At 35.5% G+C, this 25,444-nt stretch overlaps 1 long non-coding RNA gene across 1 annotated transcript; it reads right to left on the minus strand.

Moving 5' to 3' along the window:
* Window positions 1-17,644: 17,644 nt before the first annotated feature.
* LOC144300526 (uncharacterized) lies at window positions 17,645-25,231 on the minus strand. Its single transcript, XR_013367192.1, has 5 exons — window positions 23,221-25,231; window positions 22,047-22,142; window positions 21,494-21,650; window positions 18,905-18,970; window positions 17,645-17,818 (listed from the first exon to the last, which is right to left on the minus strand). It is a non-coding gene; the product is annotated as an uncharacterized LOC144300526 (long non-coding RNA).
* Window positions 25,232-25,444: the final 213 nt, after the last annotated feature.

The raw sequence follows: 25,444 nt of genomic DNA on the forward strand, positions 1-25,444 counted from the left end.
AGCACTCCAAAATATTTAAGGATTATTGAGCATAACGGTTAAGAAAGAATTATTGAGATGTTTTACAGTATTACTCAGTAAGTTTATTTAAGTAGCACAGGGACAGGACCCATGGGCAGAAAGAGCTACACTTTTGTTCTATAAAGCTAGTGGTTTTATGCTTAGTGTTTGGGGGAAGAGGGGCTGCATGCAGGGAGTATTAGATCATAAATGTTTTTTACAAATTTCTACTCATAAAACCACTTTCATAAGATTTCTCTGGTGCTTATCATTCCCTTCATTTTAACTATCAGTGACATGTTCAGGCAGTCATGACACCCTTTAAGAAGAATCTAGCAACCATCATGTACTTGATCCTTATTGAAACTATACAGCCTATAAGTCAACCTTCTGGGCTAAAGGTGAATGAACATTTTTCTGTTTCTATTCCTCATCCTTTCCTCCTGACCAATTTTTGATCCTTAAATCTTTGAGGTATTTGAGGGCAAAAGTTCATCCTCTTTAACTTCTTCAAGCTAGTAAGGGTTATAAAAATGTCCCTACCTATGGACCAAAATTGGTCACTACCTATGCCTGTAAGTAATTATTATGGAAGGCCATTGCCTTAGAGTACAAAGTGGACATTTGGGTGAATTCATTTTGAGTAGTAAGGACCATCTGTCAGCTGGGTGAAGGAGTCAGGAACTGCTTACATGTATCTCAACAATAAGAGAGAACAAATTGAAACAGACAATATTTTAGGATTAATATTATAAACAATCATATCATAAATAATCATATGCCCATGGGGTCCTTTTAATTATCCTCACAGAGTAACAAGCAGGAAGATTGTATATGAGCTATTATAACAATCTCTCTGAAGTTTACCTCCAGTTGTCTAATGTAGGCAAACAACAAAAATTTAAAGACAATTAATCAAAACTAGATTCTAACATCCTTAAGGATGCATTACTGAAACATAATTTTTCTCTCTAAATCCACCCTTATTTCTAGAGATAGCCAAATCAAGACTAATTCATTTGTAAAACAAGTCCAATTTTAACAAACTTGGCCTAATTATTTATATAAGCTCAGCAAGAATAGTGATTGATCACTAAAATCACTTAAAATCTGCTTTGCCAGAAATTTTCATTAAAAAATCCCTAGATTGAACTTTTAATAGCCTTTCAAAGTCAGAGCCAGGACAAATACTATTGTCAGATTTGCCTGCAATACCTGTGGATTTGGGGATATTCCTCTTCTTAAGGTCCCCAAAATATCCTGAGGTTTCCTGCACCTGCCATGAAGTGACATTCTTTATATACCTGATAGGGCTGCTGGGAACTCTGCAAGCAAAAATATCAGGCCAACATTCTCAAGGGGCTATATTGGCTCCATGAAGTCAACCTTAATTCCTTAAAGCTGTCTGGTCACACCTGAGTCTATGTGTCTCTCAAATGTGACATTCCAGTCAAAGCCTTCATAATATAACCAATGTTTCCAATGGTGTCTTGTTACAAGCAGAACAGATTCCCACTGAACTTACGAAAATAATTATAATTGCCATGAATGAAAGAATACTTACTGACAGTTTCTGAATTCTGGAGGGTTCAGGTAGGGAGAAAAGTTAGAAGTTTCACTTTGTTCACAAAGGAATATTTTATCATATTTCTGTAAGTCATGGGTATCTTCAGAGAAAGTTCCCTTAAATCTAGAAGGGCAAACATCAAAGAACCAGAAATGTTTCAAAGAAGAGTGATAAAAAAAAAAAACTATAATCATCTTCCTCAGTTCATCAGTACTATGTTATTAACTTTTGTTATGTTTAAATGAATCTTTCCTATTAGTTCTGGAAATTCTTACCCAGTTCAGCATTATGATTTTTATAGATGTCAAACACCTATATTTGTCAAAAGTCTGTTTTATGAATCTCCTTGAAACGAAACATATTTTACAAGAGCACCAAAAAAATAACAATGACAAAAAGAAACCCTCAGAAATGCACATGGATAAAGATCTGATACGAGAATTCATTATAATGAAATTGACAAGGAAATCCTGTTATTTCTGTGACACACATTTTGGTAATTCAAGTAATGACCTTTTACCAGGACATATTAAAACTTCAGGAATTTCACGTATTTTCTAGAACAGAGTATTTACCCACACAATACAACCTAAGGCTTATCATTATTGGTTTGACAGTACTTTCCAAGTAACTTAACATGCCAAATAAAACAAGACTAATTAATCAAAAAGACTTCATTAACCATTTAAACCTTAGGAAGTTGGTTAAAAACCTCAGAAAGTTTTAAATCACATACCTAAATAGGATTACAGATCATTATAAATTTACTACTTATATTTAACAAAGGTAGCAATAACAGATTCTACAGGAAGCTGTATAGATGTTAGCAAAACTTAGCTCCTCTAACACTGAGAAGTTTTTATTTTCTTAATAATCAAAGACCTGATAAAGACAAACCATAGGAGCTTTGGTTTTTCTGGCCAGATAAAGAAAAAAACTTTGTTTATATTTTTTTATCAAGAGCAGACCAACAATCCAAGAAAACGTTGTCTTTTTAGCAAAGAGAAAAGCAGAATTTCAATCTTATATCAATGTAACTTTAAAATCCATTCATTTCAGGATCCCTGGGTGGCTTAGTGGTTTAGTGTCTGCTGTCAGCCCAGGGCGTGATCCTCAGGGTCCCCACATGGAGCCTGCTTTTCCCTCTGCCTGTGTCTCTGCCTCTCTTTCTCTCTCTCTCTTTGTCTCATGAATAAATAAATAACATCTTTTAAAAAATAAAATCCATTCATTTCAACCTCAGTCCTGATTACACATAAAATTCTTTTCCAAAGATTTCCCTTCATAAACCTTTTTCATTCAGATTTTGTCCTAAGCCTTTTCTCTCCAAAGTCTCATTTTAGAACAAAATTACCTTCTTTTTCTCTTAACAAAATATATTTCCATTCTTTATATCTTTCTTATATATCTCCTATTTTCCTGCATACAGATTTGCTTTCCTTATTTTCATCAGTCTCAATTATATTAGGCAGAATTTTAACTCTTAGAAACCTTAGTTTCAGTGAAAATAAGTAGTAAGTAATTGTGAACTGTCTGTAACACCAGAGTTCTTTAGATCTGAAATTCATGAATACATTTCATAATTTCAAAAAAACATGTTTTTCCATAGTACAATCTCTCAATAAAGCATATCTACTAAAAGACCCAAGTATCCTCAGTTTCTCCATGATAAGAAGCCAAAGCAGATAAACCTATGTTCAGTAACCAATACTTTCGTATTTTATCTTATTTAGAAAAGACTTAGATATCCAATGAATTCAGTCCAACTTTTCAGTTAACTTAGCAAAACTTCAAAGTTTCAGTTACTAAAATTTTGAAAGCTATGTAAAAGTTTTACTGATAAACCTCTTTATTTATTCAATCTATTTGTTAACAATTACCCATGAAAACTCTTACAAGCAAAATTAATCAACGTTTAAGTCATCTTTTTGCTGACAATTGCAACAGAGATAACATAAGCTTATTTGATTCACCTTTAGTAAACCTTGGTAGAATGAAAGTTTTATATTAAATGCTGACAAATCTAAAGACAAGTATACCTTAATTAAACTAAAAAAAAAAATTAGTTTAAATACTGAATATGTTGCACCTGGGTCCCCTAAAAGTCAATCAATTTGTTCCCCACTGTCAATTTTTACCAGAAGCACATATGGGGAAATGAAGTGGGCAGTTTAAGCCCAAGGAAATCTTTGGGCCCTTTCATGTTGATTAAAGAGGTGCTCCAGTTTGAACCTCAAAAGGAGGTAGCTCAACAGCTTGGGGTGCCCTTCGCTCTGTGATAGCAACAGTAATAAGAATAGGAGCCAGTGGTGCCAGAGGCACAGAGGATGGTATAGGAGTCAGGTATGCAAGCCGTACTTATGGTAGTACATAAATAGGAGGGAGTAAGGAGGAGGCAGAAAAGGTCCTCAAGGTACTGCCAACCAGGCCAGAGACAGATAAAAGCCCAGAGGGCAGAGAAAGAAGACTCCCAGCCCTAAAGTTTGTCAGCTCAGACAGATAAACAGATACCTGTTTTCTTCCCACCAACAGAAAATGAAAATAGGCAGTCCATGTCGGGCCAAAAAAGACAGGAAAACTCCCCAAAAGAAAAGGAATTTTGGCAGCTGCTTTGGCATATTCTTTCAAGTCCCCATTCTGAGATAGACTAATTGGACAATTGGCTCCAATTATCATAACCATTACCCCAGGAAATGAATGACAGAAAAAAACCCACAAAGACAAGAGTCAAGCAACATTTATCCAATTGTCTCAAGATATAGTCCAGATCTGACACACAAAAGAAGAAACAAACATAAACATACAAAAGAGGGGACACATGACTCAAGAAAAACAGAGGGAGGAAGGTACAGGATCTTTGCAGCAACCTGTTTACAAGAGAGCTGGATACCCTAGGGGTGGGTTTCTATCTTTTATAGCCCAACAGCTTGGGTGCTTTTCCTTTAAATCCAAATTCACTCCAATGCGCTAGGAGACAGCCCAAGAGGGAATCCTTTGAGATCACGGAAGCTGGTGCCATAGTTAATTCTTATAAAACAAGGAGAGTAAATTAACTAGGAGTCCATTACCAAAATTCCCCTCCATTCAGAAGTGGAATATTGCTGAAGATTCCTGGGGTTCAGAGTGGCAGGAGGCATCCTTCTTTTCTGACACCTTTGTACTACCTGCCTTTGGTTCCCCATTGCATTCTAGACTACAATAGATGCCAGTGAATGGACTTAAATGCCCCAGAGATTGGGGCTGCCTCTTTCCATTTTGAGGTAGTTGATATATTTGGTGACCAATAATAATATCCTTTGTAAGCATCTAGCTCTAGTATTAATAAATGGAGTAGGCGTCCTAGCCTTTGTTAAGAATAGGCAGCTATTTTATACCATATTAAGCATCACAGATCTAAGTTAGAAGTCCTTTCAATCTGAAAGCAGGACGAAGGGATGCCTGGGTGGCTCAGTGGTTGAGCATCTGCCTTTGGCTCAAGTCATGATCCCCAGGACCTGGAATCGAATCCCACAGTGGGCTCCCCATGGGGAGTCTGCTTCTCCCTCTGCCTATGTCTCTGCCTCTCTCTTTGTGTCTCTCATGAATAAATAAAATCTTTTTTAAAAAAATGAAAGCTGGACAGAGAACACCAAACAGCCCATAGGTAAGGACAAATGAGAGACATGAAAAAAATGAAAATATTGAACTCTTATCTAATCCAGGCAACTTTCTGGTGAGCTTTATCTATGATCTAATCTCAAGGGAGTAGTCCCTAGTTGGATGAATACCCCAAATGGGTAATAGCTCCAACTGGTCCCTTTTGGGAAGCACATAGTCAGATATACCTTGGATTTTATGCTCAGCAAGAGATCACACTGGGTTATTTAGGAGGAAGCCTTACATGAGAGTTTTAAGACCGGCAACTGTCCTGATGACATGTACGGCTATCCAGTGCCCAAGATGAATACAAGTATTAAAAGAACAGGTAAAAAAGAGGGACAGCCTGATTTCTGAACCTAGCATTATTACAGCCAAGGTACTGCTGTCCAGCTGGGTGACAGGAGTTTGTTCCTCTCCATAATATAGCCACAAGCAAGATAATCTTTCCTGAGCACTCAGGCAAGACATATTTTGAAGGGTTGTACTATTCAGGACACCTCTGGGAGGAGGAGGAGGAGGAGGAGGAAGAAGAAGAAGAAGAAGAAGAAGAAGAAGAAGGAGGAGGAGGAGGAGGAGGAGGAGGAGGAGGAGGAGGAGAAAGAAAGAGAAGAAAGAGAAAGAAGGAGAAAGAAGGAAGAAAAAGAAGAAGGAAGAAGAAGAAGAAGAAGAAGAAGAAGAAGAAGAAGAAGAAGAAGAAGAAGAAGAAGAAGAAGAAGAAGAGGCGGCGGTTAAGAAATAAAGACAGGGGGATCCCTGGGTGGCGCAGCGGTTTAGCGCCTGCCTTTGGCCCAGGGCGCGATCCTGGAGACCCTGGATCGAATCCCACATCGGGCTCCCGGTGCATGAAGCCTGCTTCTCCCTCTGCCTGTGTCTCTGCCTCTCTCTCTCTCTCTCTCTCTCTCTCTCTCTCTCTGTGACTATCATAAGTAAATAAAAATTAAAAAATAAATAAATAAAAGAAATAAAGACGGGAAATAAAGAAGACTTACCAAGTTGCACTGACACTCTTGGATTCACTCCACTGTCCCTGTCTAAGCCACTAAAAATGTGGGATTGTTGAGTACAATGGTCAAGAAAGAATTCTTGAGATGTTTTATGGTGCAATTTAGTAAGTTTACTTAAGTAAGTAGCATGGGAACAGGACCCATGGGCAGAAAGAGCTGCACTTTTCCTCTATGAAGCTAGCAATTATATGCTTAGTGCTCAAGGGGGAGGGGATGTGTAGGGAGTAATAGATAATAAATCTTTTCTTTGAATTTCTACTCATAGAACAACTTTTGCAAGATTTCTCTGGTGCTTATCATTCACCCTGATATTAACTATCAGTGAGATGTACAGACAGTCATGAGACCCTTTAAGAATGTAGCAACCAGTATGTATTTGATCCTTATTGAAACTATGCGAGCTATTGGTCAGGCTTCTGGGCTAAAGGTGAACATTTTTCTGCTTCTATCCCTCATCACAAGCAGATGACCTGAACAAAAGTGCTAAAGTATAAAATAGTATGATAACTAAAGACCTGAGAGGAGACCATAGTGGATAGAGTAAAATAAGGAAAAAGAGCATTGAAATTAGAAAGGTAAATATCATAGGGTAGAACAGGTAAGACCTGTAATCCATGACACAAAGTTTTTATTTATAAATACAGTGGGAAACTAGTCAAGTGTTTTAAGCTGAGGACTAACATAAACCTATTTACATTTCTAAAAGCCATTTGCTCTCACTAGTATGTAGAAATCAATTGGAAAAAGATAAAACCAAAAAAAAACACCAGTTGGGTTGTTGTTGTTTATGCAAAAAATGACAGTGGTGTAAGAAAATGGCAGTAGAGATGGAGAAATGTAAACAGATTCAAGACTTATTTTGGCAAGTACACAAGCTATATTCAGCTTACCATATAAAAACTCATAAAAAATACCATTTTTAGAGAAAAAAGTATTTTTATACTTCCTAGTCCCTGTTTGTTATCCAAGGATAACATATCTATCACCTGCATATACTATACCTTATATTTTCAAGTTTTTTCCCAATTTCTATTTAATAACAACAGCAATATACCAGTTGGATGCTAAGAACTTAACATATACAATATCATTTAATTCCATTTAAGTTAAAATTCCATTTTGATGCAACTAAGGCAGTCCTAAGAGGGAAATATATTGGAATAGAGGTCTACTTCAAAAAGCAAGAAAAGTCTCAAATATACAAACTAACTTCATACCTAAGGAAGCTAGAAAGAGTGTGCACCTAGGTGGCTCAATGTTGAGTGTCTGTCTTCTGCTCAGGTCGTGATCCCAGGGTCCTGGGATCAAGTCCCACACTGGCTCCCTACAGGAACCTGCTTCTCCCTTTGCCTATGTCTCTGCCTCTCTCTCTCTCTCTCTCTCTCTCTCTCTCTGTCTCTCACGAATAAATAAATAAAATCCTTAAAAAAAAAGAAAAATGTTTTTGAAGTTGTTGCCACTTGCTATATCTTTATTTTTTATTTGTCTTAGTACAATAAAAAAAACTTTTAGGCACACCATCCCTCAGTATTAATGGTATAAATCAAATAATGTTTATATGAATTCCTTATCACAGCATACAAAAGCTGATCTTTACATAATAATTAATCTGTGCCAGGAAGTGTCCTAAGCAATTTTATGCATTAACTCCTATTAACCCTGTGAAAAAGTACTATCACTCCTCCATTTTGTAAATGGTAAACTGAAGCAGGGAAGTCAAGCAATTCCCCAAGATCACACAGCTGGTAAATAGTGAAGCTGAAATTTAGAGTCAGGCAACCTGAACCAAAAATTGGAGCTCCCATGTTTAGTACTGTAATATGTGTATCCCTTAATTTCCAAGATCTTGGAGTTAGAAAATAATATACTGCTGAGAGAATTAAAGAATACCTAAACAGATTAAAAGATATGCCTTGTTCACAGGTCCAGAGACACACTATCGTTAAGACGTAAACTCTCCTCAAATTGATCTATATATTCAACACAATCCCAATAAAAATCAGAAAGCCTTTCTTGTTGAAACTGGCAAACTAATTCTAAATTGCATATAAAAATGTTAAAGACCTTTAAAAAATGCTAGACCTGTAATAGCCAAACAATTCTGGGGGGAAGAATTGATCATAGAGTTGAAGAACTTATATTACCTATTTCAAGAATTGTTATAAAGCTGTAGTAATCAAGAAAGCATGGCATTGGCATAAATATAAGACAAATAGATCAGTAGAAAAGAATATAGTCCCAGAAATAAACTCACACATAAACAACTAATTTTTGACAAAGATGCCAAGACAATGCAGTGGAGAAAAGCAGCCGCTTCAACAAACTGTGATGGAATCACTGCATATCCATATAGAAAAAAATGAATGTGGATCCATATCTTGCAATAAAAAATTAACTCAAAATGGGCCATAGATCTAAATGGAAAACCTAAAACTATAAAACCTTTAGAAAAAACATAGGAGGAAATCTTTGGACCTTGGATTAGACCAGAGGTTAGCAAACTTTTTCTGTAAAGGGCCAGATAGTAAATATTTTAAACTTTGGACCAAGAGGGAAAAAATGAGAATACTGTATAGGTCCTTATACAGCAAGAAAGAAAAAAATTTCCACAAATTTTTTTGAAGAAATTCAAAATATACCTGTGATAACTGAGTGCAATTTTGTGTAGTACTAGTCCACAATAGGAATATGAATATGAGTAATAGAATTTGGGGTGGGCTTCACTTAATTAAGCACATCACTTAATTGGATATCAAAGTTAGTGTTTTTGAACATCAAAACTGATTGCAGAGTGACATCAACAAAACTGTCAGAGTAAATACCTTCAAAAGTTTAGCCCTCCATAAAAGCAACCAAAAAATGGCCCCCAAAACTGTCAAAATTAACTTTTTCAGAACTCTGGAAATTAACAAAAGGCTTGTAGCAATCCAGGAAACATTTAATTGAGAAAAACAGCTAAGTCTCAGTAAGAAATTGAAAGAAATTGAACTTTGTTTTAACTTGCACTAGTCCCATGCCCCAGCCCATGAAAAAACCACAGCTCACATTCCCAGTTACAGAGGGAGCAGAATAAAGTCATTTTCAAAGAAGTAATATTTGACCTGTCTGGTGGTTCCCTGGAAGACTCCATTCAAAATGCTTGCATTTACTTGATCTCGCTTAAATTTGTCCAGTGTTAAATGCCTCTTCCCAGGAAGCATTTGTCAAAAGCTCAACATCACAGATGCCTGAGGTGATGGGTAACAGTTGGAACAAACAACAGACTAATCAAAACATTTAAAAGGAAACCTGAGAAATGAAATGTCTATATGGACTTTGAAAAAAAGATCTGACATATTCCCAGGAACATAGAAGGCCATGCATACCCAGGGCTATAAATATGCTAAGGAAAGACTTAAAAACGCCCCATGTTCTCACTTCCAGCTGACCTTAAGGCTCTGTGTAAGTAGGAAGTGACGGGTAAGGCAGAGTTGTAAACTTCTTGGCTGAGTGTTGAAAGCATGTCTCAAAAAGCACCCATAGTCCCTTGGAAAAGACTGGGGGACTGAATGGCTCCAAGTATTTAAAGAAATTTCTGTTTAATAGTTAGCTGACCACTAAGCTAACAAATGGAGATTTCAGTGGCTTCGCACAAAAAGGACACAAACCTTACAAGGTAGTTCAGAAAAGCCACTAAGCAAGCAAAAACTACTACTATGAGCACCAGTAACATCAAACTCTGGGAATAGGGTAGAATCTAATTTCCAGAGTGATAACTATGTTATTTAAAACGTTCAATTTTCAACAACAACAAAAAAAAATTACAAGACATACAAAAACACAGAAAGAATGATAAGAACTCAGGAAAAAAAGTGATCAATATAAACTGTCCCTGAGGAAGCCAGACGTTGGACATACCAGCCAAAGACTTCAGATCAGCTATTTTGAATATGTTCAGAGACCTAAGAAAATTATGTTTAAAGAAATAAAGTAGCAAAATGATGTTTTACCACATGGAGCATATTGATAAAGAAATATGATTATAAAAAGCAAACAGATTCCAGAGTTGAAAAGTACAATAACTGAAATGAAAAATTCACTAGAGGGGCTTAATAGCAGATTTGAGCAGGAAGAAAAAATAATTATCAAACTTAAAGATCAATCAATTGATATTATCCAGTCTCATGAACAGAAATAAAAAAAAGGGTGAAAAAAAATGAACAGAACCTTAAAGATATGTGAGACACTATCAAATATACCAATATGTCACTATAGGGTAAGAGAGAAGGGAGTAGAAAGAATATTTGAGGACATGTTGAAAACTTCCAAAAATTGTTGAGAAACATTCATATGCACAACCAGGCTGCTGAACAAACTTTAGGATGAGAATCAAAGAGATCTACACTTACACAAATCATAATAAAACTGTTGAAAGCAGAAGACAAAAATAGAATCTTAAACAGTAAAGGAGAAGAGACTCATCACACCATCATATACAAGGGATCCTCAAAAAGATTAACTACTAATTCTCATCAGAAAGCCACTGGGATAACATTCAACTACGGGAAAAAAAAAACCGGTCAATTTAAAATTTTGAATCAGGCAAAATTATCCTCCAAAAATGAAGGAGATAGCACTAAATCTTCTTTTTTAAAAGTGAGTCTATTTTGTAAGATGAAGAAAAAATTAAGAGATTTCTACATAAATAAAATCTGAGAAAAATTTTTACTAGCAGAGCTGCCTTATAAGAATTACTAAAAGGAGTATTATTGAAACACTAAAAAGAGTATTTCAGGCTGACAAGAAAGGATAATAGACAGTAACCCTAATCCACATGAAGAAATATAAAGCACCAATAAGTATAACTACAAAAGGTAAATATAAAAAAAGAGCATAAATATCTATCTGTAACTTTTTTCTTATCTGATTTAAAAGACAACTGCATGATGCAGTATTCATAAATCTAAGTTGGTAGGCACATAGTATATAAAGTGGTAATATGTGTTGACAACAGTACAAGGAAGAACAGCATACAGAGTTATATAAAAACTTCATTTTTATATATTATTAAGGTGGTATTAATCTGAACTAGGTTGTTATAAAATGAAATGGTAATGGTAATGCCCAGGACAACCGTTAAGAATATAACTCAAAAATATACACTAAACTCAAAATATATATATATATATATACACACTAAACTCAACATCACTAATCTTCAGGGAAATGCAAACCAAAACGACAAAGAAATATCACCTTACACCTGTTAGAATAGCTAAAATAAAAAAGAAATAACAAGGGGATCCCTGGGTGGCTCAGCGGTTTGGTGCCAGCCTTTGGCCCAGGGCGTGATCCTGGAGTTCTGGGATAGAGTCCCACATCAGGCTCCTTGCGTGGAGCCTGCCTGTGTCTCTGCCTCTCCCTTCTTCCTCTGCCTGTATCTCTGCCTCTCTCTCTCCCTCTCTCTATCTCTCATGAATAAATAAATAAAATCTTTAAAAAAAAAAAAGAAAGAGCAAGTGTTGGCAAGGGACCCCTTGTACACTGTTAATGGGAACATAAATTGGTATAACCATGGTGGAAAACAATATGGAGTTTCCTACAAAAATTAAAAATAGAAATATTTTTATAGAAAAAATAAAAATATGATCCAAAAATTCCTCTATTGGATATTTACCCAAAGAAAACAAAAATACTAATTCAAAAAGGTATATACACCCTTATGTTTATTGCAACATTATTTACAATAATCAAGATACAGAACCAATGTAAGTGTTCATCAATAAATGAATGGATGAGGAAAATGTGGGATGTGTGTGTGTGTGTGTGTGTGTGTGTGTTTACACATGGAATGCTACACAGCCTTAAAAAAGGATGAAATCATGCCATCTGAGACAACATGAATGGACCTAGAGGGTCCATTCATCAGACTGAGAAAGACACATACTTAAATAAATCAGACTGAGAAAGACACATACCATATAATTTCACTCATGTAGAATCTAAAAAACAAAGCAAAAAAATAAATAGACAGGAAGCTGAATCAGACCTATAAATGTAGAGAACAAACTGATGATTGCCAAAGGGAAGGGGAGGATGAGCAGAATGGAAGGGAAGCAGGAGATACAGCCTTCTGGTTATAGAATTAATAAGTCATGGGAATAAAAGGTACAGCATAGGGAATACAGTCATTGATATTTTAATAGCAATGAATGGTGACAGATGGTAGCTATACTTCTTTTGACCACAGCATAACTTGTAGAGATATTGAATCACTATGCTGTATACCTAAAACTGATAAAACATTGTGTGTCAAGTATACTCAAATTAAAAAAGATTAAAAGTATATATGCCCAAAAAATTACAACGGAATTAAAATATGTTAGAAAATATCTATTAGGGCAGCCCTAGTGGCCCAGCGGTTTATCGCCACTTTCAGCACAGGGTGTGATCCTGGAGACCTGGGATCAAGTCCCATGTCAGGCTCCCTGCATGGAGCCTGCTTCTCCCTCTGCCTGTGTGTGTGTGTGTGTGTGTGTGTCTCTGTCTGTCTGTCATGAATAAATAAATAAAATCTTTAAAAAAAAAAAGAAAAGAAAAATATTAAACACAAAGGATACCATTAATTAAGGAGCTGAGGGGAGGAATGAAATATAAGAAACAATTAGTAAAATTTGTATAAATTTGAAAGTATAAATTTTACCTTAACAATAATTATATGTAAATGTCATATAAAAAAGTCAGAAATGGAAAACTTGATTTTAAAAACATGATCTAAAAATAAAATAAAATAAAAATAAATAAATAAATAAATAAATAAATAAATAAATAAATAATAAAAACATGATCTAGGGGTGCCAGGGTGGTTCAGTCACTTAAGTGTCTGATGCTTGATTTCAGCTCAAGTCATGATCTCAGGATTGTGTGATCAAGCCCCATATCAGGCTCTACACTGAGCATGGAGCCTGTATAAGATGCTCTCTCTCCCTCTCCTTCTGTCCCTCTCTGCACTCTCCCTCTCAATCAATCAATTAATCAAAACATGATCTAACTATATACTGACTACATGACACTTTAAATTCAAAGACAAAAATATGCTAAAAGTAAAAAGATGGAAAATACATACAATGCAAATTGTTGGCAAAAGAGAACTAGAAAGTTTATACTAATATTAGACAAATTAGACTTTAAGACAATTATTGTTACTAGAGTTAAAGAAATACATTTATAATGATAAAAACATGAATCCATCAAGAAGATATAGCAATTATAAATATATATGCACCCAATAACCATCCCAAATTACATGAAATGAAACTGCCAGAATTGAAAGAAGAAATGGACAAATCAACAATAGTCAGAGACCTCAATAGCCCATTTTCAATAATGGATAGAACAACTACACAGAAAATCAGCACAGAAATCAAGGTTGAACAACAGTATAAACCAACTAGACCTAAAGGCATCTATAGAACAATAGCAGAATACACATTCTCCAATGCACATGGAACATTCTCCATTATAGTTAATATGTTAAGCCATATAACAAGTCTCAATAAATTTTAAAAGGCTGAAATCAAACAAAGCATACTCTCCAAAGACAAGAATTTGAGAGGAAAAATCCAGAGAAGAAAATTTGAGAAATTTACAATATGTGGAAACTAAACAGTGCACTTTAAACCAATAGACCAAGGAAGAAATTATAAGGAAAATTTAAATATAGTTTGAAATTAAAGAAAATGAAGATACAGCATGCCAAAACCTATGAAATACAGCAATAACAGTGTTCAGGAGTAATTTTATAACTGTACAAACCTATTTTTTAAACCTCAAATCAATAATCTAATAATAAAAATTACAGCTAACATAATAAAATAGAGAATAGAAAATCAATGAAACCAAAAGTTGATTCTATGAAAAGATAAACAATATTGACAGATCTTTAACAAAGGAAAAAAAAGAAAAAGACTTAAATTACTAAAATTATGAATAAAAAGGGTAACATCCTTACTAACCGCACACAAATATAAAGGATTATTGGGGAATATAATGAATGAATGCCAACAAATTAGATAAATAAAATGGAAAAAATTTCTAGAAAGACAAACTATAAAAATTAACTCAAGAAGAAATTAAAAATCTGAATATACATATAACAAGCAAAGAGATTTACTTAGTAATCAAAAAACTTCCCACAAAATATTCCACTATCTATGAATTATCAGAAAGAGAAATTAAAAAAACAATCCCATTTATAATTCCATCAAAAAGAATCAAAAGGAATTAATTTAACCAATGATATAAAAGACCTGTACACTAAAAACTGTAAGACAGTAATCAAAAAAAATTGGAGAAGACACAAGCAAATGGAAAGATATTCTACTTATGGAATAGAAGAATTAAGATTGTTAAAGTATCCATACTACCTAAAGCAAGCCAGTTTCCAGGCAATTTCTATCAAAACTACAATGGCATTTTTCACAGAACTAGAACGAATAATTCCAAAAATTTGTATGGAACCACAAAAGATCACAAATAACCAATGCAACATTGATAAAGAAAAACAAAGCATTTCCACATCCCCACCAAAAAAAGAAGAACAAGGCAGAGGTATTACACTTCTTGATTTTAAACTATATTACAAAGCCATAGTAATCAAAGCAATATGGTATTGGCATAAAAACAGACACATAAGTCAATGGAACAGAATAGAGAGCTCAGAATCAAACCTGTATGGCCAATTAATTTACCACCAAGGAGCCAGGAACATACAATGAAGAAAGGACAGTATCTTCAATAAACGGTGTTGGGAAAACTGGACAGCAACATGCAAAAGAATGAAACTAAACTATCTTACATCATACATAAAAATTATTTCAAAATGGATTGAAGACTGGAGTATAAAACCTGAAACAATAAAATTCCTAGGAGAAAATATAAGCTGCCAGCTCCTTAACAATGGTCTTAATGATATTTTTGTGAATCTGATTCCAAAGGCCAGCAAAAATAAACAAATGGAATTACATCAAACTGAAAACCTTCTATACACAAAAGAAACCATTATTTTAACCAAAAAACAAACTACTGAATGGTGATTTTTCCAATTCATATACCTGACAAGGGATTAATATCCAAAATATATAAAGAACTCATACAGCTCAATAACAACAACTGATTAAAAATGGGCAGAGAAGCTAAATAGATATTTTTCCAGAGAAGACATACAGATAGTTAATAGACACATGACAAGATCTTCAACATCACTAATTATTAGGAAAGTGCAAATCAAAACCACACTAAGCCATCACCTCACACCAGTTAGAATGGCTGCTATCAAAAAGACAAGAAATCATAAGGGTTGGAGAGGATGTAGAGAAAAGGGAACCATTGTACATGGTTGATGGGAATGTAAATTGGTATACTCACTATGAAAAACAGTATGTAGATTCCTCAAAAAAATTAAGGCTAGAACTACCATATGATCTAATTCTTGCACTTCTGGGCATTTATCCAAACAATTTAAAAAATGCTAATTCAAAAAGATATATATACCCTTATATTCATTGCAGCATTATTTGCAATAGCCAAGAAATGGAAACAACCTAAATGTCCATCAATAAATGAAGGGAAAAAGAAGATGTGGAATATAGAATGGAATATTTCTCAGCCAAAAAAAAAAAAAAAAAAAGAAAAGAAAATCACTTGTGGCAAAATGGATGGACCTTGAAGTTGTTATTCTAACTGAAATAAGTCAGATGGAAAAAGACAGCATGATTTCACTCTTATGTGAAATCTAAAAAAAAAAAAAAAAAGATAAAAAAATTAAACTCATAGATACAAATAATAGAATGTGGATTACCAAAGTTGGGGGGTGTGGTGAAGAGTCTGTGAAATGAGTGAAGGTCAATTGTATAGTGATAGATGATAACTAGAATTTTAGTGGTGATCACTTTGTAGTGTATACAGGTGTCAAATTATAATGTGCATCTGAAACATAATGTTATATATACAATTTTACCTCAATAAATAAAGGAAAAGAAAAAATCTATTAGAACTAATAAGTGAGGTTAGCAAAGTTTCAGGATACAAGATCAATAAACAAAAATCAGTTATATGCTGTCAATGAACAGTCTGAAAATGAAGAAAACAAATACATTTACAAAAGCATCAAAAAATATTTAGGTATAATATAACAGAAGTATAAAAATTGTACCCTGAAAATTACAAAATTTCATTGAAAGAAATTAAAGACGCAAATAAGTGGTGGACAGACATCCTATATTCAATGATTGGAGCATTTAATATTGTTAAAGTAGTAATACTTCCCAAATTGATCCAGAGATTCAACATAATCCCTTTTAAAATTCCAACTGCCTTTTCTTTTTACGGAAATATAGAGCTGATCCTAAAATTCATATAGAATTACGAAGGACCCAGAAAAGACAAAACAGTCTTGAAAAAAGAGGAGCAAAGTTGGGAGATTCACACCTTCTGATTTCAAATTCTACTACAAAGCAACAGTAATCGAGACAGTGTCATACTGGCATAAAGACAGATATATAGATCAAAGGAATAGATTTGAGATTCCAGAACTAAACACATACATCTATGGTCAATTGGCTTTAGATAGAGATACCAAGATTATTCAATGGAGAAAGAATAATCTTTTCAGCAAATGATGCTAGGACAAGTGAATATCAACATGCAAAAAAATTATTTTGATCCCATACCTTATACTATATACAAAAATTAATTAAAAATGGATCAAAGGCCTAAATGTAAGAGCTGCAACTATAAAACTCTTAAAACAAAACATAGGGGGCAGCCTGGTGGCTAAGTGGTTTAGCACCACCTTCAGCCCAGGGTGTGATACTGGAGACCCGGGATCAAGTCCCACATCAGGCTCTCAGCATGGAGCCTGCTTCTAACTCTACCTGTGTCTCTGCCTCTGTGTGTGTGTGTATGTCTCATGAATAAATAAAATCTTAAAAAATAAAAAAAAAGAAAACATAGGTTTAAGGTTTCATGGCCTTGGGTAGCATGGTTTCTTAGCTATAACACCAAAAATACAAGCAATCAAAGAATAATGTGTTACACTGAATTCATCAAAATTAAAAACAGGTGTGCATCAAAGACACTATCAAGAAAGAGAAAATCCATAGAATAAAGAAAATATTATAAGTCATATATCTGATAAGGACCTAATATTCAGCATATATAAAGAATATTTACCTCAACAAAAAAAAATAAATAAATAACCCAATTTTTTAAATGGGCAAATTTTTTCAATAGATTTTTTTTCAAAGATACACAAGTGACCAAAAAAATACATGAAAAGACGCTGAGCATCATTGCTTATTAAGGAAATACAAATCAAAACCACAATGAGACCGTACTTTGCACCCACTAGAATGGCTGTAAATTTTTTTAAAGATTTATTTATTTATTTATTTATTTATTTATTTATTTATTCATAGAGATGCAGAGAGAGAGAGGCAGAGACACAGGCAGAGGGAGAAGCAGGCTCCATGCAGAGAGCCCGACGCGGGACTCGATCCAGGGTCTCCAGGATCACGCCCTGGGCTGCAGGTGGCACTAAACCGCTGCACCACCGGGGCTGCCCGAATGGCTGTAAATATAGAAAAAGAAAACATTTGTCATTGAGGACATGGAGAAACTGAAACCCTAAAAATTGCTGATGGAATTGTAAAATGGCAGCTGCTATTGTATCAGTTTGATATTTCTAAAAAAGTTTAACATAGAATGGTCATACGACCCAGTGTATTAGGTTCCTAGGGCTTCCATAACAAATTACCCTAAACTAGATGACTTAAAACAGTAGAAATTTATTCTTTTACAGATATGAAGGCTAGAAATTCAAAACATTGTGTGATTTCAGACCATGCTCCCTCTGAAGATTCTAGGAAAGGATCCTTCCTGTCTCTTCTAGCTTCTCGTGGTTGCCAGCAATCCCTAGCTTCCTTGGCTTGGAGCTGCATCACTTCAAATTGTGCTTCTGTATTCACATGGCTGCCTCCTCCTGTGCATGTCTGTCTCTCTATCCAAATCTCCCTCTTATAATTATTGGATTAAAATCCACCTTAAACCAGTATAACCTCATCTTCATTTGATAATATCGACTAAGATTCTATTTTGAAAATAGGTCATGTCACAGGTACCAAAGGTAAGGACTACAATATATCTTTTGGGAAGATACAATTTAACCCATAATACTCAGAAATTTCACCATGATATATATATACCCAAAAAATACTGAAAATAGGTGCTCAAACAAAATCTTGTGCATGAGTGTTCCTAGGAGTATTATTCATAATAACAAAAACCACAGTAAAACATTACCAATGCTAAATCATTGAACTGTTATGCAGAAGAGCAAGCTAGGATATTTCACTTACGTTTCTGACAAAAATTCACAAAACTCATAATGGTTAAGTCACAAGAGTAAATGAAGTCCTCTGTTAAACACTATCAGTTCAATAACAAATGATAGACTGAAATATTACCTGTGAAGTACTACTGAATAACCAAAGGCTTTAAACAGCTTTTGTTTTCAAAAGCTTTGTCAATTTGTTCAGTCAAAATTTTCCTGCTTCACCCGTATTTTTACCACTATCAGTTTTAACACATTTTAGTAGATACCACCTTCAGGTTGTACTATATTAGCATTTCATAACTTATTTGAAAATATTATTACCTGTAGCTGTTCCATGCAGAATATTCATAGGGCTAATACTTTATCACTTCAAACTTGGTATTTAATCTTTGAATAAAAAGAAATGATTGAGATATACCAGTAACATTTTCAACTCATCAAGAGCCAATGAAAACCACTTGAAATAATTTGCCTTCTTGCTGACTACTGATTTTACTCTTAATGTCCTCAAGTCTTTGAGAATTCGCTCTTGCCAAAAGACTAATTATCTTAAACAAATGTTTTCTCTGGACACATTTTTTTCTTCAGCTGCTACAAACATGATTTTAATTAATTCACCATAAGAAGTATTTGTTTGGGGATCCATCCCTGGGTGGCTCAGTGGTTTAGCGCCTGCCTTTAGCCAGGGAGTGATCCTAGGGTCCTGAGGAGTCCCGCATGGAGCCTGCTTCTCCCTCTGCCTGTGTCCCTGCCTGCTTCTCTCTCTCATGAATAAATAAATAAAATATTTTTTTAAAAAAAGAAGTCTTTGTTTGGCTAACAAATTGGCCACTCAAAAACTTACATTGGTTGCAGCCTTTATTTTTTTATTTTTGGAAATTTTGCCATGATGAGATATTCCACAATGAATTTTCTAATTTTTCCTATTTCTTTACTGTGAGTTAGGAATATTGTGATAGTCTGAGAATGTCAGTGTACACTGCATTCTTTCAGCACAGCTGTGGTGTCATTGCACATCTGGTTTGTTAACAAGATAATCTAAATTTCATTGTGCCTTATAAGTATGATATTCAAAATCCACTTTTGTCTTCTTGTTGTGACATGATGGGAATGCCCTGATAAGTAAAAAGTAAATACAATGTCATTGTACAGTAATATATGGTGCACAAAATGTTGTCAAGTTATAACTGTATTACTGCAATTTATAGTCCACTGAGCAGCAGTAGAAGGCAATGCAATTACTATATATGTTCTCTGTCACAACTAGTCCATTATTTTATCAATGGGCAAAAGCTGCCATAGACTATACTATAAATAAGTGAATGTAGCTATGCTCCAATAAAAGCTATGGATGCTAAAATGTGAATTTCATATAATACTCATGCATCAAGAAATATTATTTTGATTTTTTTCAACCATTTAAAAATGAAAAAAAAGTATCCCTGGCTGGCTCAGTCAGTAGAGTATGTAACTCTTGATCTCAGGGTCATGAGTCTGAGCTCCATATTGGGCAGAGTTTATTTAAAAATGTAAAAACTATTCTTACCCACACAAATGAGTACAAGTAAAACTGGAAAAATCTACATAAGGTTTGTGGACTGTGCCAATGTCAATATCTTGGTTGTGATATTAAATTGTATAATTTTAAAAAGGCCTACCATTGGGAGAAACTAGGAAAGTGTTCATGAACACCTTGCTACAGTTTGTTACAACTGCATGTGAATCTATAGTTAACCCCAAAAATTTCAATTAAAATAATTCATAGCACATAAATCATACAAAAACAATCAGCAGGCCTGACCTGGACTACAGGTCATAGTTGGCTGATTCCTGGATTAGGCTAAAATTTCTTAAAGATAAAACAGAAAGGACAATTCATTAAAAAATAAACTGACCAGGGGCATATGGGTGGCTCAGATGGTTGGGTGTCTGCCTTCAGCTCAGGTTGTGGTCTCTCAGTCCTGGGATCAAGCCCCACATGGGGCTCCCTGCTCAGTGGGGAGTCTGCTTCTCCCTCTCCCTCTGCTACTCCCCCTGCTTGTGCTCTCTCTCAATCTCTCTCTCTCTCTCTCTCTCTCTCTCTAATGAATAAGTAAAATATTTTTTAAAAATAAAAATAAAATAACCAGTTGTACTTCATCAAGTCTCTGGTAAAGAGAGGAAGATGTGGTGGAGTAATAGGACCTTAGGCTCATTTTGTTTCACCAACACAAGTAGATAACTATCAAATCATCCTAAATATTCTAGGGTCAAACTGAAAACTGACAGAACAAACTCCATAACTAAAAGGAGAGAAAAGGCCACACTGAAGAAGGTAGGAAGTGCAGAGACACGGTTTAGGAGAGAAACGGATCACAGGTGCTACAGAGGGAAGGGAGCTGTGGCCATAGGTAAGGACAAGAGAGAGAAAAGCACACAGGGGAATGCACAAGGAAAACAAAAAGGCCTGAATTTCGTAGGTTCTTGCAACCAGTGGGGCTTAAAGTCTGGAGTTTTAAAGAATGGCAGGCTTGGCTAGCACAGAGCCTGGAAGGCATAGCCTTTCTCCTTGAGAGAAGGTGGGCAAACAATCCAGGGAGTGCATAACATGGCAACAGTGATCAGAAGAATGCCTGTGGCACACAGTGGGGAGACTATTTACTCTTCTCTGAGCATGTCCCTGAGAGGCAGTGTTCACAGAGATACCTCTCCAGGAACAAAGGAGTTGGCTAATGCCATTTCCCACCCTCTCCCCATCAGCATAAACATAGAGCCATCTGTAGGAAGCAGCACAATGCTGACACTGGCTGCCTAACTTGCCTGTACCAAGCCCCATCACCCTGTGCTCTGGCAAGACTGCCCTTTTCAGTCAAGTTTGCCTCTGTCCCAATGCAGTGGGCCTCTCCCCCAGTCAAACAGCCCACAACATACCTCCTGATCAGAGTTCCACAGGGCCTCAGTTCTGGTGGAGTTGGTGTCAAATCTCACTTCACAAGCAGACTAGAGCACACCTACTTAAAGTTCATCACATTCAGGCCAGGGACCAAATGTTTCCCACAGCAGGCAAGAAGAGCCTCCACAGGCTGGCCTGAAGGGCAGAGTAGCAAAAATACAATAGCAGAATATACACAACACAGTCATGGCAACATTTTCCTAGATATGTCTCCTTAAGCAAGGGCAACAAAAACAGAAATAAACTATTGAGACTACCTCAAACTAGAAAACTTTTGCACAGCAAAAGACACCATCAACAAAACAAAAAAGGCAACCTACTGAATAGAAGATATTTACAAATCATATATCTGATAAGCGGTTAATATCCAAAATAAATAAAGAAGTTCTAAAACTCAACAACAAAACAGCAATCTGATTTAAAAATGGGCGTACTCTTCAATGGGAAAATTGGACAGCCAAATGTAGAAGAATGAAACCTGGCCTTTTTCTTACACCATACACAAAAGTAAACACAAAATGGTTGAAATACCTAAATGTGAGACAGGAATCCATCAAAATCCTAGAGGAGAACACAGGCAGCAACCTCTTCAAACTTGGCCACAGTAACTTCTTGCTAGACACATCTCTAAAGCAAGGGAAACAAAAGCAAAAATGAACTACTGAGACTTCATCAAGATAAAATGCCTTAGCACGTGGGAATCCCTGAGTGGCTCAGTGGTTTGGTGCCTGCCTTCGGCCCAGGGCGTGATCCGGGGTCCAGGGATCAGGTCCCGCATTGGGCTCCCTGCATGAAGCCTGCTTCTCCTTCTGCCTGTCTCTGCCCCCACCCTCTATCTGTGTATCATGAATGAATAGATTAAAATCTTAAAAAAAAAAAAAAGCCTCAGCACAAGCAAAGGAAACAGTCAACAAAACTAAAAGACAAACTACGGAATGGAAGAAGATATTTGCAAATGGCACATCAGATAAAGATCTATAAAGAACCTATGAAATTCAAACCCAAAAAACAAAGAATCCAGTTAAGAAGTGGGCAGAAGAACAGACATTTCTCCAAAGACATACAAATGGCCAACTGATACATATAAATATGTTCCATACCACCTTATACTAATCAGAATGGCTAAAATTAACAAGACAGGAAATAACAAATGTTGGCAAGAACGCAGAGAAAGGGGAATCCTCTCACACTGTTGATGGGAATGCAAGACGGTGCAGTCACCCTGGAAAATGGTATGGAGGTTCCTCAAGAAGTTAAAAATGGAGCTACCGGGATCCCTGGGTGGCGCAGCGGTTTGGCACCTGCCTTTGGCCCAGGGCGCGAACCTGGAGACCCAGGATCGAATCCCACGTCGGGCTCCCGGTACATGGAGCCTGCTTCTCCCTCTGCCTGTGTCTCTGCCTCTCTCTCTCTCTCTCTGTGACTATCATAAATAAATAAATTAAAAATCTAATGTAAAAATGGAGCTACCCTATGACCCAGCAATTGCATTACTGGGTATTTACCCCAAAGATACAAATGTAGTGATCCGAAGGGGAACCTGCACGCCAATGTTCACAGCAGTAATGTCCACAATAGTCAAACTGTGGAAAGAGCTGAGATGTCCATTGACAGAAGAATGGACAAAGAAGATGCAGTATATATATACAATGGAATATTACTCAGTATATTACAATGGAATATACTGGTAAGGATGAATACTTACTGTTTACATCACCATGGATGGAACTGGAGGGTATTACACTGAGGGAATAAGTCAAACAGAGAAAGACAATTATCATATAATTTCACTCATAGGTGGAATATAAGAAACAGTGCAGAGGATCATAGGGTAAAGGAGGGAAAACTGAAGAAGTCATCAGAGAGGGAGAAAAACCATGAGAGACTCTTTACTATAGGAAACAAACTGAGGGTTGCTGGAGGGAAGATGGATGAGGAGATAAAGTAATTGAGTTATGGGCATTAAGGAGAGCATCAGATATGATGATCACTGGGTGTTATACACAACTGATGAATAACTGAACATTACTTCTTAAACTAATGTGTACTATATATTGGCTAATTGTATTTAAATTTAAAATTTTTTAAATAAATTTTAAATGGCAGAAGACATTTTTCCAAAAAAGATATACAAATGGCCAACAGACACATGAAAAGATGCTCAACATCACTAATCATCAGGGAAATGCAAATCAAAACCACAATGATATATCACCTTATACCTGTCAGAACAGCTAAAGTCAAAAAGACAAGAAATCAGTGTTGATGATTGGACAAAAAGAAACCCTCATACCCTGTTGGAGAGAATATAAACTGGTACAGCAATTGTGGAAAATTGCACAGAGGTCCCTCCAAAATTTAAAAATAGAAATATCATACAATTCAATAATTCCACTATTGGGTATTTAGCCAAAGAAAACAAAAACTAATTCAAAAAATATTTGCACTCCTCCCTCCTTATGTTTATTGCAGCATTATTTACAATAACCAAGATATGGAAACAACCCTATGTGTCCATCAGTAGAAAAATAATAAGGAAGATGTGTAGCGGTGGTGGTGGGGTGTGTATGGATACATGTATATATGTAAGTCATAGGAATAACAGCATAAGGAATATAGTCAATGTTATTACAATAGCCTTATATGGTGATAGGTGGTAGCTACACTTGTGGTGAGCATAGCATAATGTTTAAACCTGTCAAATCACTATGTTACGCACCTGAAACTAATGAATGTTTTGTGTTAACTATACTCAAATACACAAAAAAAATTTCATGCATAATTGTCAGACTGAATAAAAACCAAGAACCAATTAAATGCTGTCTACCAGAAGTTCACATTAAATAGACTGATAGATCAAAAGTAAAACATGGGGAAAAGATGCACCGCACCATGCAAAAACTATTCATTAGAAAGCTGGCTATATTAATATCAGACAAAGTAGACTTCAGAAAAATAGGAATGTTGCCAGGAACAAAGAGGGATAATAATAAAGGGATCAGTTCACCAAGAAGACATAACCATAAATATCTATGCACCTAGCAACAGAGCTTCAAAATATGTGAAGCAGAAACTGACAAACTGAAAGAAGAAATAGGGAAGTCTGCAACTGTCCAGAGCTATTTCAACAATCCTGTCTCTATAATTAGTAGAAATAGGAAAAAATTAGTAAGGATAAAGAAGATATAAACAATGCTATCAATCAAGTTTGACCCAACTGACAGTTACAGAGTACTCCATTATGATTATCATCAGGCAAATACCATAAATTTCAAGCATACACATATAACATTCACCAAGAAAAACCCCATTCTTGAACACAAAATAAGTCTTAAAAAAGTCAGTGCCACAAAACAAGTTTCAATAATTCTTTTGGAAATAAAAGTATACACAAAGTATATTCTGAATTAAAATAAAAATCAATTCCAGAAAGATATCTGGAATATTCCAAAATATGTGGGACTTGACAATACGTTTCTATATAATCCATAGGCCAAGGAACCAACTTGATTTTGGGGGGAAAAAATCACAAGGAAACTTAGAAAATATTCTCAACTAAAGTAAAATGATAACACAACATGTCAAAATTTGTTGGGTCATCTAAAGCAATGTTTACAGACAAACTTATAGCTTTGAATGTTTGTATTAGAAAAGAAGAAAGTTTCAATAATCAATTGTCTAAGTATCCATTTTAGGGAACTAGGAAAAGAAAAGCAAATTAAACCTAAAGTAAATAGGGGTGTCCAGTGGCTCAGTCAGTTAAGCATCTGCCTTCAGCTCAGGTCACGATCCGAGGGTCCTGGGATGGAGGCCCATGTAGGGCTCCCTGCTCAACAGGGAGTCTGCCTCTCCCACTGCTTGTCCTCTCTCTCTACCAAATAAATAAATAAAATATTTTTTAAAAATAAAATAAACATAAAGTAAATAGG

The sequence above is a fragment of the Canis aureus genome, chromosome 28 (genome assembly GCF_053574225.1).
Source record: "Canis aureus isolate CA01 chromosome 28, VMU_Caureus_v.1.0, whole genome shotgun sequence".
In the NCBI taxonomy this organism is placed as follows: domain Eukaryota; kingdom Metazoa; phylum Chordata; class Mammalia; order Carnivora; family Canidae; genus Canis; species Canis aureus.